The sequence below is a fragment of the Trachypithecus francoisi genome, unplaced genomic scaffold, assembly GCF_009764315.1.
Source record: "Trachypithecus francoisi isolate TF-2019V2 unplaced genomic scaffold, Tfra_2.0 Lachesis_group17, whole genome shotgun sequence".
Classification (NCBI taxonomy): domain Eukaryota; kingdom Metazoa; phylum Chordata; class Mammalia; order Primates; family Cercopithecidae; genus Trachypithecus; species Trachypithecus francoisi.
The window spans coordinates 72583321-72595719 of record NW_022681462.1 but is presented as its reverse complement, the minus strand read 5'-3'; the positions used below and the strand labels follow the sequence as shown (position 1 = coordinate 72595719).

Genomic DNA, 12399 nt, shown 5'->3' with positions numbered 1-12399 from the left:
ATGGTTTTATTGCTTTCATGTTCAGAGATAAGTATTAGTTATTACTTTATGTTGCAGAGAGTATCTAATCGATCTACCTAATTTTAAACATCTTTTTCTTTTTTAAATGTAGTACAATCTCAAATCTATTGAAATTATTACATTCACTTATGATAAGAATGAATTTCATGGACAAAATGATTAACACTCCTAGAGAACTGACTTGTTTAAACAATGATTATGTAGCTTGTCCATGTGAAATGCAATTCAGGAATCTTTCAGCATTTTTGTTACTTCAGTTATAGCGTACAAAGTTCAGCTTAATTAATTAACTCTAGATTCTTGTAAACAAAAACGTTATGTTTGCTACAGTAATAATAAATTTCCATTTATCAAGAAAAGGAAATCAGCTTTATCCACTGGAAGAATTACTTTTTCTTTTTTTATCCTCTTCAAAAGTACAGATTGACTTAAATTCTAGAAAAGAGTTCAGGAAATTATATTACATAATGAAACATGTTAAATGTCGCAAGAAACATGAGTTACCTTCAAGATACATATAAAATTGTTTGATGATAGATTTTTTTATTAAGTGATGAAGGAGAATTTGCTAAATGAGAGCTGGATCAATTTACTCTTACAAGTTAGTTAGACTGTCTGAAATATGTTTAAAGAGGATGGAGATTATACTTTGGGACCAGAGGGTCAATAATACATCTTCCTAAAAGGACCGTATATCTACTATTCACTAGAATGTTAGACCTAGGATAATATCTGCTCTGCATGAGGAGCTAGCAGATCTTCAGTTCTATGCTGAAACTACAGTTAAATCCTAGTAATTGAATCCAAGATAAATGTTGGTAAAGTTTCTGACAAAGAGAGCTTGGCATATTATTTTTAGCTGCCTACAGGCAAAGTAAATTATATTAATTAGACAGAAATTCACAGAATAAATTATGGTTAATTAGCCTGATCCACACAAATTATAATGAAGTCAAATGAACTAAGTGAATTGCAGCAGATCAGGCAGGATGAGACACTTCTAGATTATATTCCCAAATCTGAAATTTCGGTAGTCTGAATCTTTTATGGGGAGAAATCTGGGACTTCTTAACTCAATCAATCCTATTTATATGTCAAAACTTTTTTTTTTTTTTTTTTTTTTTTGAGACAAACTCTTGTCACCCAGACTGGAGTGCAGTGGCCCAATCTTGGCTCACTGCAAACTCCACCTCCCAGGCTCAAACAATTCTCCTGCTTCAACCTCATGAGTAATTGAGGCTACAGGCATGTGCCACCATGCCCAGCTAATTTTTTTGTATTTTTGGTAGAAATGGAGTTTGGCCATGTTGCCCAGGCTACTCTTGAACACCTGGATTCAAGCAATCTGCCCACTTCAGTTTCTGAAAGAGCAGGGATCAGAGGCATGAGCCACCATGCCCAGCCAGTGTATGCTAAAGTATTAACACAATTTTAAAAGGTTTTATATTATTTTTTCCACATAGTAAGAAATATCTTGTTGCTATGGATTTTCATTTTATCATATGGCAGAAGGCCTTCCAACTGTCATATCAGAGCAAAGGAAACATGAGGCAGGATGGGAAGGCACAATGTTGTGGGTGTGGCTGAACACAGATGGGGGCCAATAGCCTTTTGCTCCCTCCCTCATTATCTCTCATTTTCTCCCCTTCCTTCCTTCCTTCCTTCCTTCCTTCCTTCCTTCCTTCCTTCCTTCCTTCCCTCCCTCCTTCCCTCCTTCCTTCCTCTCTTCTCTCTAACCTTCTTCCTTCCTTTCCTTTTTACTTTCAAATTAGAAAGTTGTGTTAGATTACTGGGAAGGAACCAATTTCCCCCTAATGGCAGAAGATGATAATGTTAGGCAACAGAGACCAGAGGATGGTAGAGGCCAGAGGATAGTATAGAGATAACAGATGATAGTGGTTAATTGATCATCCCACAAAAAAGACAACCCTTAGGGCATATATGATAGAATTATCCAACTCTAGAAAATATTAAACATTTAACAAATTCATCATCGAACTTGGTCTTGGCCAGATTCCAGCAAATATCATAGAAAAATTTTAATTCATTAACTCATTTATTTATTTATTCACTCAAAAAACATTTGATTATCTTTTATGTATGAAGTTACCTGCCCCATATAAGAAGAAGTAGGCAGGCAGGACAAGGATTTAAACATAAGACCAAGAACTATAAAACTACTATTAGTTTGGTACAAAAGTGATGGGGTTTGGCCAAAACTGCAATTACCTTTGCACCAAGCTGACAGAAGAAAACAGAGGAAAAGCTATATATATATATATATATATATATATACACACACACACACACACACACACACATATATGTATATATATGTATATATATGTATATATGTGTATATATATGTGTATATATGTGCATATATATATATATTAATTTTCACCCCAAAAGTGCAGCAACAAAAGAAAAAAATAAACCAATGGGATAATCAAACCAAAAAGCTTCTGTATAGCAAAGAAAACAACAGAATAAAGAGAACCTATGAATTGGGAGAAATTTTAAGATTCTAAAAGAATCTATAAACTTTATACAAGGACAATGAATAATCTGATTAATAATTAGGCAAAGGACTTGAATAGACATTCCTCAAAAGAAGACATGTACATCTAACAGATAAGCAAAAAAATTCTCAATATCACTGATCACTGGGAAGACGAAAATTCAAAATCACAATGAGATATCACCTCACACCTATAAGAATGGCTAATTTAGAAAAGTTTTAAAAAGACAAAAGATAAGTATTAGCAAGGATATAGAGAAAAGATAACACTTTGCATTATTGATGGGAATGCACATTAGTGCAGCCACTATGGAAAACATTATGAAGGTTCCTCCAAAAACTAAAAATAGAATTACCAAATGATCCAACAATTCAATTTCTGGTTATTTACTCAAAAAATCTGAAATTAGTATGCTGAAGAGACGTTTGCACTCCCATGTTTACTGATGCATTATTCACAGTAGTCAAGTTATGGAATCAATGTAAGAGTCCATCAAGGGATGCATAGATAAAGAAAATATGGTATTTATAGTTGACCCTCTGTATCTGGAGGTTTGGCAACTGCAGAATCAACCAACTGCAGATTAAAAATATCTGAAATAAATATTAACAGTATGACAATAAAAATGATCAAATCTTAAAAATACGGCGTAACAGCTATTTAGACAGCATTTCCATTGTATTAGGCATTTTAGAAAATCTAGAGACAATTTAAAAATACATAGACGAATGTGCGTAGGTTATAGGTAGACACTACACCATTTTATATAAGGGACTTGAGCATCCATGGATTTTGGTATGCAGGAATTCCGGAACCAATGCCCCATGGATACCAAGAAATTACTATACACACAGTGGAATACTATGCATTCATAAAAAGAGAAAAAATTCTGTTATTCATGACAACATAGATGGAATTGGAGAATGTCACCCTAAGTGAAATAAACCAAACACAGAAAGACAAATACAGCATGTTCCTATTTATATGTGGACTCTAAAATGATGGCACTCATAGAAGCAAGGGTAGAATGGTGGTTACCAGATGCTGGTGAGGAATGTGGAATTGATAGTAATAGAGTACAAAGTTTCAGTTTGGCAAAAGGAATAAATTTTATTTTTTTAGATCAATAGCACAGGATGGTAAATATAGCTAATAACTGAGTACTACACATTACAATGTCACTAAGAATAAATTTCAAATATTCTCATCACAAAACAAGTTGAATATTTGAGGTGATAGATATGTTTATTAGCTTAATTTAATCATTCCACATTTTATTCAAAAATTGTAACACCACTTTGTACTCCATAAACATATACGACTAAAATTTGTCAACATGCAAGACAAAAATACAAAGGAAATAATACATTTCCCTCTGTGTTAGACATGATTCCATTTTCCCAGATGGCTTTAACCTTTAACCATAACATAATATATACAGACAATACTTATTGTCCATGGACTTGAGCTGTCAGTAAATTTTTTGCAGTAAGAGCTGGCAATTCAAATGGCTTTTTGAAAGATAGCAAGAACCCTTTCAATTAGAATCACTGTAGAGAATTTCTGAGCCTTGAACACAAGGCTACTTGTCTTCAAGGCTCAGAATTCCATCCATGTTGAAATTCTGAGCATTGCTACTGAGCAATCCTGGAATCAAAAAAGAGAAGGGAGAAGCTGACTTTCCAGCATAGTAATTTTTTAATGATGATGAAATATAATTCAAATCATTCCATATATCTAAAATACATAATTTATACCTAATTTATAGTAAGTAATCAATATTTATATGTGACCTTAAGCTATTTATCTAGAATATCCCTTAATTATGCAATAAATTTATTGTCTAGTCCTAATTTCAGAATAGCATTACTTTGGGTACAGAATACACATGTCTTTATTATTACAAAAGCTTTTCCTTAATATTTGTTATGATGTGCCTCTGTAACCCCATTTTGCATGAAAAGAATCTCCCCATGAGTAGGTCTTCGGCAAATCGTTGGTAAAGATCTTCAGGTTGTTTTGAAGTCCCTTTCTAACTACAAACCATTGCTATAGAGGAGCCTTCCAGTGTTTGCTTTTATAGTCTAGGGTATTTAATTTACCCCACAAGGCTGTCATTTTTACTTCTAATCCAATCTACCCAAGTCTTCATCCATAAAATAACACCAATGACACTTATAGTTAAAGTGGAATATTATTTAACCATTACCAATTACTGTGAGGATGGAATTTTCCCTAAGAATAACACTGGCTTATTCCCACTTCTTTATTCACTCTGCTGGTAGAGAGTTGTAGTGCCTTGGAGAGCCCTGTAGATGTTTGACACAGCACTCCTCCCTTTACTTGGGAGGATGTCTCTTAAAAAAAGACTTTATGGAATAAGTTTTACCATGGCTGTTCCCCTATATTTTACATATATGGCACAAGCAGTAGCTCATAATTTATTATTTATATGTATTACTACATTATTGTTTGAATTGGGCAGGTATAACTTGGCCATTGGCAAAGTGAGTTGCTGCTTATCTGTCATTCCTCTATGAAGTGGGGCACTACCCTATAAAAAGGATGTGTGTGCATGATCAGTTCCCCATTGATTAATGTAAAGTTGACTCTCCTTAACAGTCATTAAAAAACAAGGATAGAACTTGTCATGGAAACAATAAAGAATTAAATGATTTGCTCACACTCGATCAAATTCACATAATTTGGATTAGTTACAAACTGAATTTAGGAAAGTAAAAATTTCCTATGTTGTTTTTAATAAGGAGCCCTTGGGGGTAAAAGTGGTTTCTCACTGCAGAGTTATTTTAATACTACAAAATAAAACAGTATTACCAAAGTACATGACCACAGCTCTCTGAAATTTATGTTCAGGCCCCTAATTTAAAATTGCTCTCCTGAAGGTACATGGTATTATCCAGTCCCCTACTTTTCTGGAGAAAGAATTGCTTGATAGACATATGGCATAAAGACTATTAGACACTTGTAAATCTATTTAGCAAGAGAAAGAGGAACAAGAAAGTCTGATGCAGGAGGGATGCTACAGGAAAACAAATTAGATGGAACCCGTTGCTAGGAAACAAGGCAAACTAAGTGCATTGGAGTAGTTAGGTGGGTAACTCTGCCAGAATAACAGCCCTGCACATCCATGCAGAGACGGAAGCGAAACAGATTCACAGCCTATGTCAGGGAACAACACAAACTTTGAAATATAGCCTTGTAGGTACAGAGAAACCTCACTTTATACATACTCTGAGCCAGAAAAAAGAAGAGAGGAGGGGAATAGTCAAAGAATCTTCTTAGCCCACATCCATAGTCCATCCCTAAATTAAATTTGAATGTAGCCCAATGTTATTTCAAAGTTATGATATTTCTCACAAGCTCCATTGTAAAGTAGAAATATTCCTGTGTAGTAATAATTTATACCCAGAGCAAAAATCAAGGAAATCTTGACAATAATTATAATTTAAGGTGGTAAGACAGATGGGGATATTTCCTGGGTAATGAACTGACACACTGAGTTTTCAGTTTCCACTGGGGATTGTCTAGTCTACATGGTCCAGACAAAACGTCCCATACCACCTCCTTCCTGAATTTCATCTTTAGTTTCTCTCTCTCATTAGTGCTCATCATTCTTGTGTTCTGTTCAATGCATTTAGGGCATTTGATTGTACTATGAGTTTCTAAGGGTAGTTTCCTCTCCATTGACTTACATTAATAACATCTAGATTGAGCCATGGATGGCAATAAATATATAAGAAATATTTGTTGCATATTTGAAACAATGACTGAATATTTATTTTATTATTCATACATTTTCTTTTCTTTCTTTATACGTGCATATTCTATCTTCCTGAAAAATATTTAAGCTCTTTAAGAATAATACAGAGTATCTATATTTTTTATTCCTCCCTTAATCAAAGTAGTTTAAAATTAAGCAAAAGCAGATATTTGAAGAGTACTCATTATGTTAAATTGAATAACTCTAGTCAGGTAATTCATTTGGAGAAAGGGCAAAGCTATGCGAGCGAGACTCAAAATAGATTTTGAAAGCAGTTTAATAGCTTCGACTTTTTAATGAGATTACTGCAGTTTATAACAATGACAGTGACAAAATAAAGTAAAAACAGTAATAGTAAACATTCATTAAATACCTAAGCGACATTCTAAGAATCAAGAATACAGACAAAAAAAATTAGACAATAACCTCTGCCTTCACTGAATTTACTATCCTGTTGGGGGAGGCAGACAATAAACCATAAAATATATAGAGTGCTAAATGATGATAGATCCTACAGAGAAAAAAAAAAAAAAGCAGGAAAAGGGAAAACAGAATATTGGGATATTGTAATCCTCAATACTATGATCTGGGGCAAAGGTTACATTTGAGTTAGGATCCACACCAGGTAAGAGAGGAACTGGAGTATCCTGAAAAGAATTCTAGGAAGAGAAAACAGCAAATATAAATGTCCTGAATAGGAGGGTGCCTAGTATATGAGGGATAGCAAGGAGGGAAGTGTGGCTAGACCTGAGTGAGCCAAAAAAAAAAAAAAAAAAGGGAGTAATAGGAGAAAACGTCAGAGAATTTACAGCAGGTAAATCCTGTTCAAACTTGATGGTCACAACAATGCCTTTGGCTTTTTCTTTCTGTGAGGTGTGGGTAATTGAAAGGAATTGAGAACAGTCATGTCATGCTTGGACTCTATAATAGAATCTCTTTGACTTCTGTTTTAAGAAAAGACTGAGGAAAGTCCAAGAGAAAAACAGCTAGACCATAAGAGGGATGTGGCAATAACCTAAATTTGGTTTGGATCAAGGTGTTATGATGGAAGTAATGAGAAGTGGTAAGATTCTGAATATTATTTTACAGGTAGAAAAATCGGGTTTTCTGACAGTGTGAATGTAGAGATTTTGGCCTGAACAACTGTAATGATGGTGTTGTCTTTGACAGAGTTAGAAAATATTGTGGCATACAGTTTTGGCAGTAAAGTTGTTGGGAGCTTCTTGAGGGATGGGTTAGGATCTTGGTCATATACACTTAAAGATTGCAATGCTTATTAGACAATCAAGTGGCAATGTCTACCAGGCAGTTGGATATACAAGTCTGATGTTCTGGGAAGAGGTCTTACCTATAGGTATAAATTTGAGACAAATATGAGGATTGATTGAATTATGCCCTTATTCATGTAAGAGGTGATAAGATCTACTAGGTAAGTGGAATTGATTACTTTTATCAGCTGCACAATTAATTTATCTACATTATTAACTGGAGAAAAGTTAGAATAATTGGGAATAGATTCAAGTAAGGGTTAGATGTGGTAGACAGTTTGTAGAAGTTCTCTCTTATTTTCTATTATTTTCTCAATGAAATAGAAAACAAAGTTAAGAATGATGATGAGGGTTTAGGGTTGCCAAGTATTATTTTATAGTGCAAACATGTTCTGAATCTAACACTCTTCCCCTGTGTCTTGTATTGTCTCTGCCAGGACACTCTAGATGTTCTATATTCAGTATTTTTTCCAGTCAATGACAAAACATTGGCTTTTAGAGCAATTTTTCAATCATACCCATTGGCAGCTTAAATCACTTCAATGGCAACACAAGCTGAAAGTCATACCTCTACAAATAAAGATCTGGAGAGTCTCTTAAGTTTCTTCTTGCAATGTTGGCTGAAAGAAAGCCAAAAGAAACATGTAAGAATTAAAATTATTTATTTTTCATATTTAGGATATGAAAGATTATTCTTTGGCCAAGGTTCCAAATCTTGCATAAGTAACCACCACTAGGAATAAAATCAGATTACTACCCATGCTCTGAAAATCAGTCAAACACTAGCCTGATTCATGTAACTATGACTTCTGAAAGTCAGTCAATCAATCATTAAACTTCATTTTTGAAAATAGACTAATCAGTGATAACTCCATGCTTCTAAACATTAGTCAATCAACAAATGTTTCAGTGTATCTTCTGTGTTTCTAAAAGTCAGCTGGTGAACATCAGCCTTAGTACAATGACCACACCAGTAGAATATGAAGTTCTGTAGTCCCTAAACCCTCGTACCTCTGAAAGTCTGCCAAGCTTTGATAAGCCAGTCTTTCCGAAACCTTATGTAATGTTATCTCTGACATTACATAAAGACAATGCCTTACAGATATTGCTATTACTTGTAAGCAAAGGAAAACTTCACCTTTTGCTCCAGATATTAGTCAACTTTATTGTTAGTTTGCAAGTTCACAACCCTTTCAACAACTCAACCCTTGTTTATGGTTACTTATTAATTTGGACTTGTGAGTGACAAATGCAATGAAGATTCCCTGAGATTATTAAATTCAGTCTTTTCAATTCTTGTGGTGGTTTCTATTACCTATTTGTGTTTTTGTATATTTTAATCCTCAAATGCCAAAACACAGAAATAAACTTTGCAATAAATTTTCTGAAGAGTGACATTTACTAAACAAAGAAAATGCTCTTTTAGACCTCTGTGTGTAGTATACAATTACTCATGCGATATGGAAAATGGCAAAAAATCAGATATAAACCAGCATATAGGCACAAGTGATATGTGATTTCTTAACTAATACTATAATTGTGGCAAAAAATAAAAATTTGATTAAGGGAAATTCATATGAAGCAGTAGAAGTTGGAATACCTTCCATACGATATACATCAGCATCAGTATTTAAGCTCAAATTTCTTTGGAATGTACAGCTACCAAAAGCATTTTCTGATTCTAAAATCACAAGCAAACTTTTAAGTACCAAAATTACATCTACTATAATAATACAAATATATAATAGTTACATTTACTATGGCAGAGATCATAAAATATCAAAATGATTTGCCATTTTACAAAAGAGCCATGGTGAAAATAATCACAAGGCAGAAAAAAAATTCCCTTTGCTTGTGCAATATTTTCCTCATGAAAAAGGCTTCCTTAGAAGGTTATGAAGCGTAAAATTCCTTTTAGATGAAACTTCAGAAACAACAGCAAATTTTTGCAGACTCTTTTTTAGTTAGGACTTAATGAGGAAAAAATGTACTGACTTTAGTATAAGTAATAAAAATACAAATAAAAGTAAATGTGTAAATATGCAAACAAGGTTTATTTAAAGCTGAATCAAAGTGTGAATGATTCTTCATAAGGTGTTAGCTTTTTGATCCATATTGTACATGACACTGCTCAAAGAATGTCATGCTATTGGCATCAAATATTTCCTATTGGCATTACAGAGATCACATGAAATTATTTTCTAATTTCAGTATGTATGCTATCAAACCCATGATAAAGGACTTTTGAGATTTTGTTGGAATTCAGGATTGTTCAGTTCTCTCATATTCAGAAGCCCATTGGTTCTCTTTTAACAAATACAGTGAGAGAATATCCAGCTTATTGAAATCATACTTTAGTTCTGAACAGGCCCTTCCCAATGCTTGTTGATTTTCTAAGTAATTCATTGAATGAATTCTATTTATTCCTTGTTAATACTTTTCAACATCTCTTTAACAATAGGATTATGCAAATTGAAGGAAAAGCACACTGTGTCATAAAAGTGCTCCATTGCTTCAGAAGCTTGTTGAACATGTTAAAGCAAAAAGTGATGGAAAAATATCTCTTTAAGTGTCAAAGCTGTTTTAAAAGAGACATTACTTAAGAACAAGAAAAGAAATTTCATCTTTGGCCGGGCGCGGTGGCTCAAGCCTGTAATCCCAGCACTTTGGGAGGCCGAGACGGGCGGATCACGAGGTCAGGAGATCGAGACCATCCTGGCTAACATGGTGAAACCCCGTCTCTACTAAAAAAAATACAAAAAGCTAGCCGGGCGAGGTGGCGGGCGTCTGTAGTCCCAGCTACTCGGGAGGCTGAGGCAGGAGAATGGCGTAAACCCGGAAGGCGGAGCGTGCAGTGAGCTGAGATCCGGCCACTGCACTCCAGCCCGGGCGACAGAGCGAGACTCCGTCTCAAAAAAAAAAAAAAAAAAAAAAGAAATTTCATCTTTAAGTGTATCATTATTATGGCATTTGCCATGAGTATCTTTTAAATATATTTTATACTTTGAAGAATTTGATTTTACATAATGGTTACATGGGAACAAGTGGCATCCTCATGTGTAGTGTTGAACAACAAGGGAATAAAATTTGAAGACCATATTCTTTCTCTTCAGGCCATGGAAAGGAATGAATAAAGTTATGCCAAAAAAAAAGATGGCATTGTAAGTTTCAACAAATCAAGTTTGAAAAGCGAGAGACTTTGTGAATTTTAGGCCAGTACATACTAACATAGTGGCTCATAGTGTCAACGTTGAATGTATTATATCATTAATAATTTTTCAGTGAACAAATGAACAAAATTAATTGGATATGACCACTATAGAAACTGTGTCATTATGGAATGACATATAAATGGAATACATACTGCAAGGAATTTTATAAGCAAACTCTGTGAAACAAAAAAACTGTTTAGGAGAGCCAAACCATCAGGGAATATGACTTTTAAAAACAGAGGTAGGTGATTTACATACTTGTTATTTATTTTAGGTAAACAATTATTGTTTAAGTATAAGTATTCCACATGTCATCTTCTTCTTTTATCACAGTGTACATATACATAAGCATTTAGATTTAATTCAAATTTTCCTGAGCATCCTGTATTCGTTTGACTAAATGTGGCAATCTTAAAAGGGTTGAGATTTTGAGAAGAGATTAAAAGGAATGAGTCACCTTATAGAGTTCCAGAATAAATGAAACAGAAAAAGGTAGTGTGATTGTCAAGCAGCATTTTGGGGCCATTTGAAGTTTGAAGTCACATATTCAAAATAAGACTAATCGGCATGGGTATGTGTTATCTCCAATCCCCTTCAGCTGTGTGGGTGATGGCATGAAGTGGACAGAGAGATGTATATAATTAGTGTTATTAGTGTTTATTATTTTTACCAGTTAACGTTTCGGTTTTACCAATAATATTATTCTATTAGATATATTTCCATTAAAAATAATTATTATTTGACTCCAGTCTGCACTTTCAAACAACATACTATACTCCCTCATAATGAAAGGTAATTATTTAAGACAACTCTTTCTTCCTTACATTATAAGATCTGAAATAGAACAACAAAGGAAAAATCAAACCACATTTAATCAAAAATAATTAGTAAACCAGGCATATTGAAAATATAATCTCCAACACTAAAAGATGGTAGAAATTTCTTTTTGCCTTTGTCTTTATATTTGCTCATGTTCTCAAAAAGTACAAAGAAGGTCACATTCATTGGAATCTAACAAAGAGCGAGGAAATTTAATAATCTTTACAAAAGGCAGAAATAAGGCTAGAAGTAAGAATTTAGGAAATGTAGTTTTTAATTGTGTCCATGTATTAGTCCATTTTCACACTGCTATAAAGAACCACCAGAGACAGGGTAATTAAAAAAACAAAAGAGGTTTAATTTCCTCATAGTTCTGAATGGCTGGGGAGGCCTCAGGAAACTCACAATTGTGGTAGAGGGTGAAGGGGAAGCAATGTACATCTTAAATGGTGGCAGGAGAAAGAGAGAAAGAGGGAAGTGTCACACTTTTCAACCATCAGATCTCATGAGAACTCATTCACTATCAAGAGAACAGCAAAAGAGAAATCCACTCCCGGCCGGGCGCGGTGGCTCAAGCCTGTAATCCCAGCACTTTGGGAGGCCGAGACGGGCGGATCACGAGGTCAGAAGATCAAGACCATCCTGGCTAACATGGTGAAACCCCGTCTCTACTAAAAATACAAAAAAACTAGCCGGGCGACGTGGCGGGCGCCTGTAGTCCCAGCTACTCGGGAGGCTGAGGCAGGAGAATGGCGTGAACCCGGGAGGCGGAGCTT

General features: G+C 34.5%; 1 protein-coding gene across 1 annotated transcript in view; it reads right to left on the bottom strand.

Moving 5' to 3' along the window:
- The window catches only part of LOC117062856 (60S ribosomal protein L23a-like), a 60609-nt gene that overhangs the window by 15463 nt on the left and 32747 nt on the right, over positions 1–12399 (bottom strand). The window lies entirely within an intron of this gene.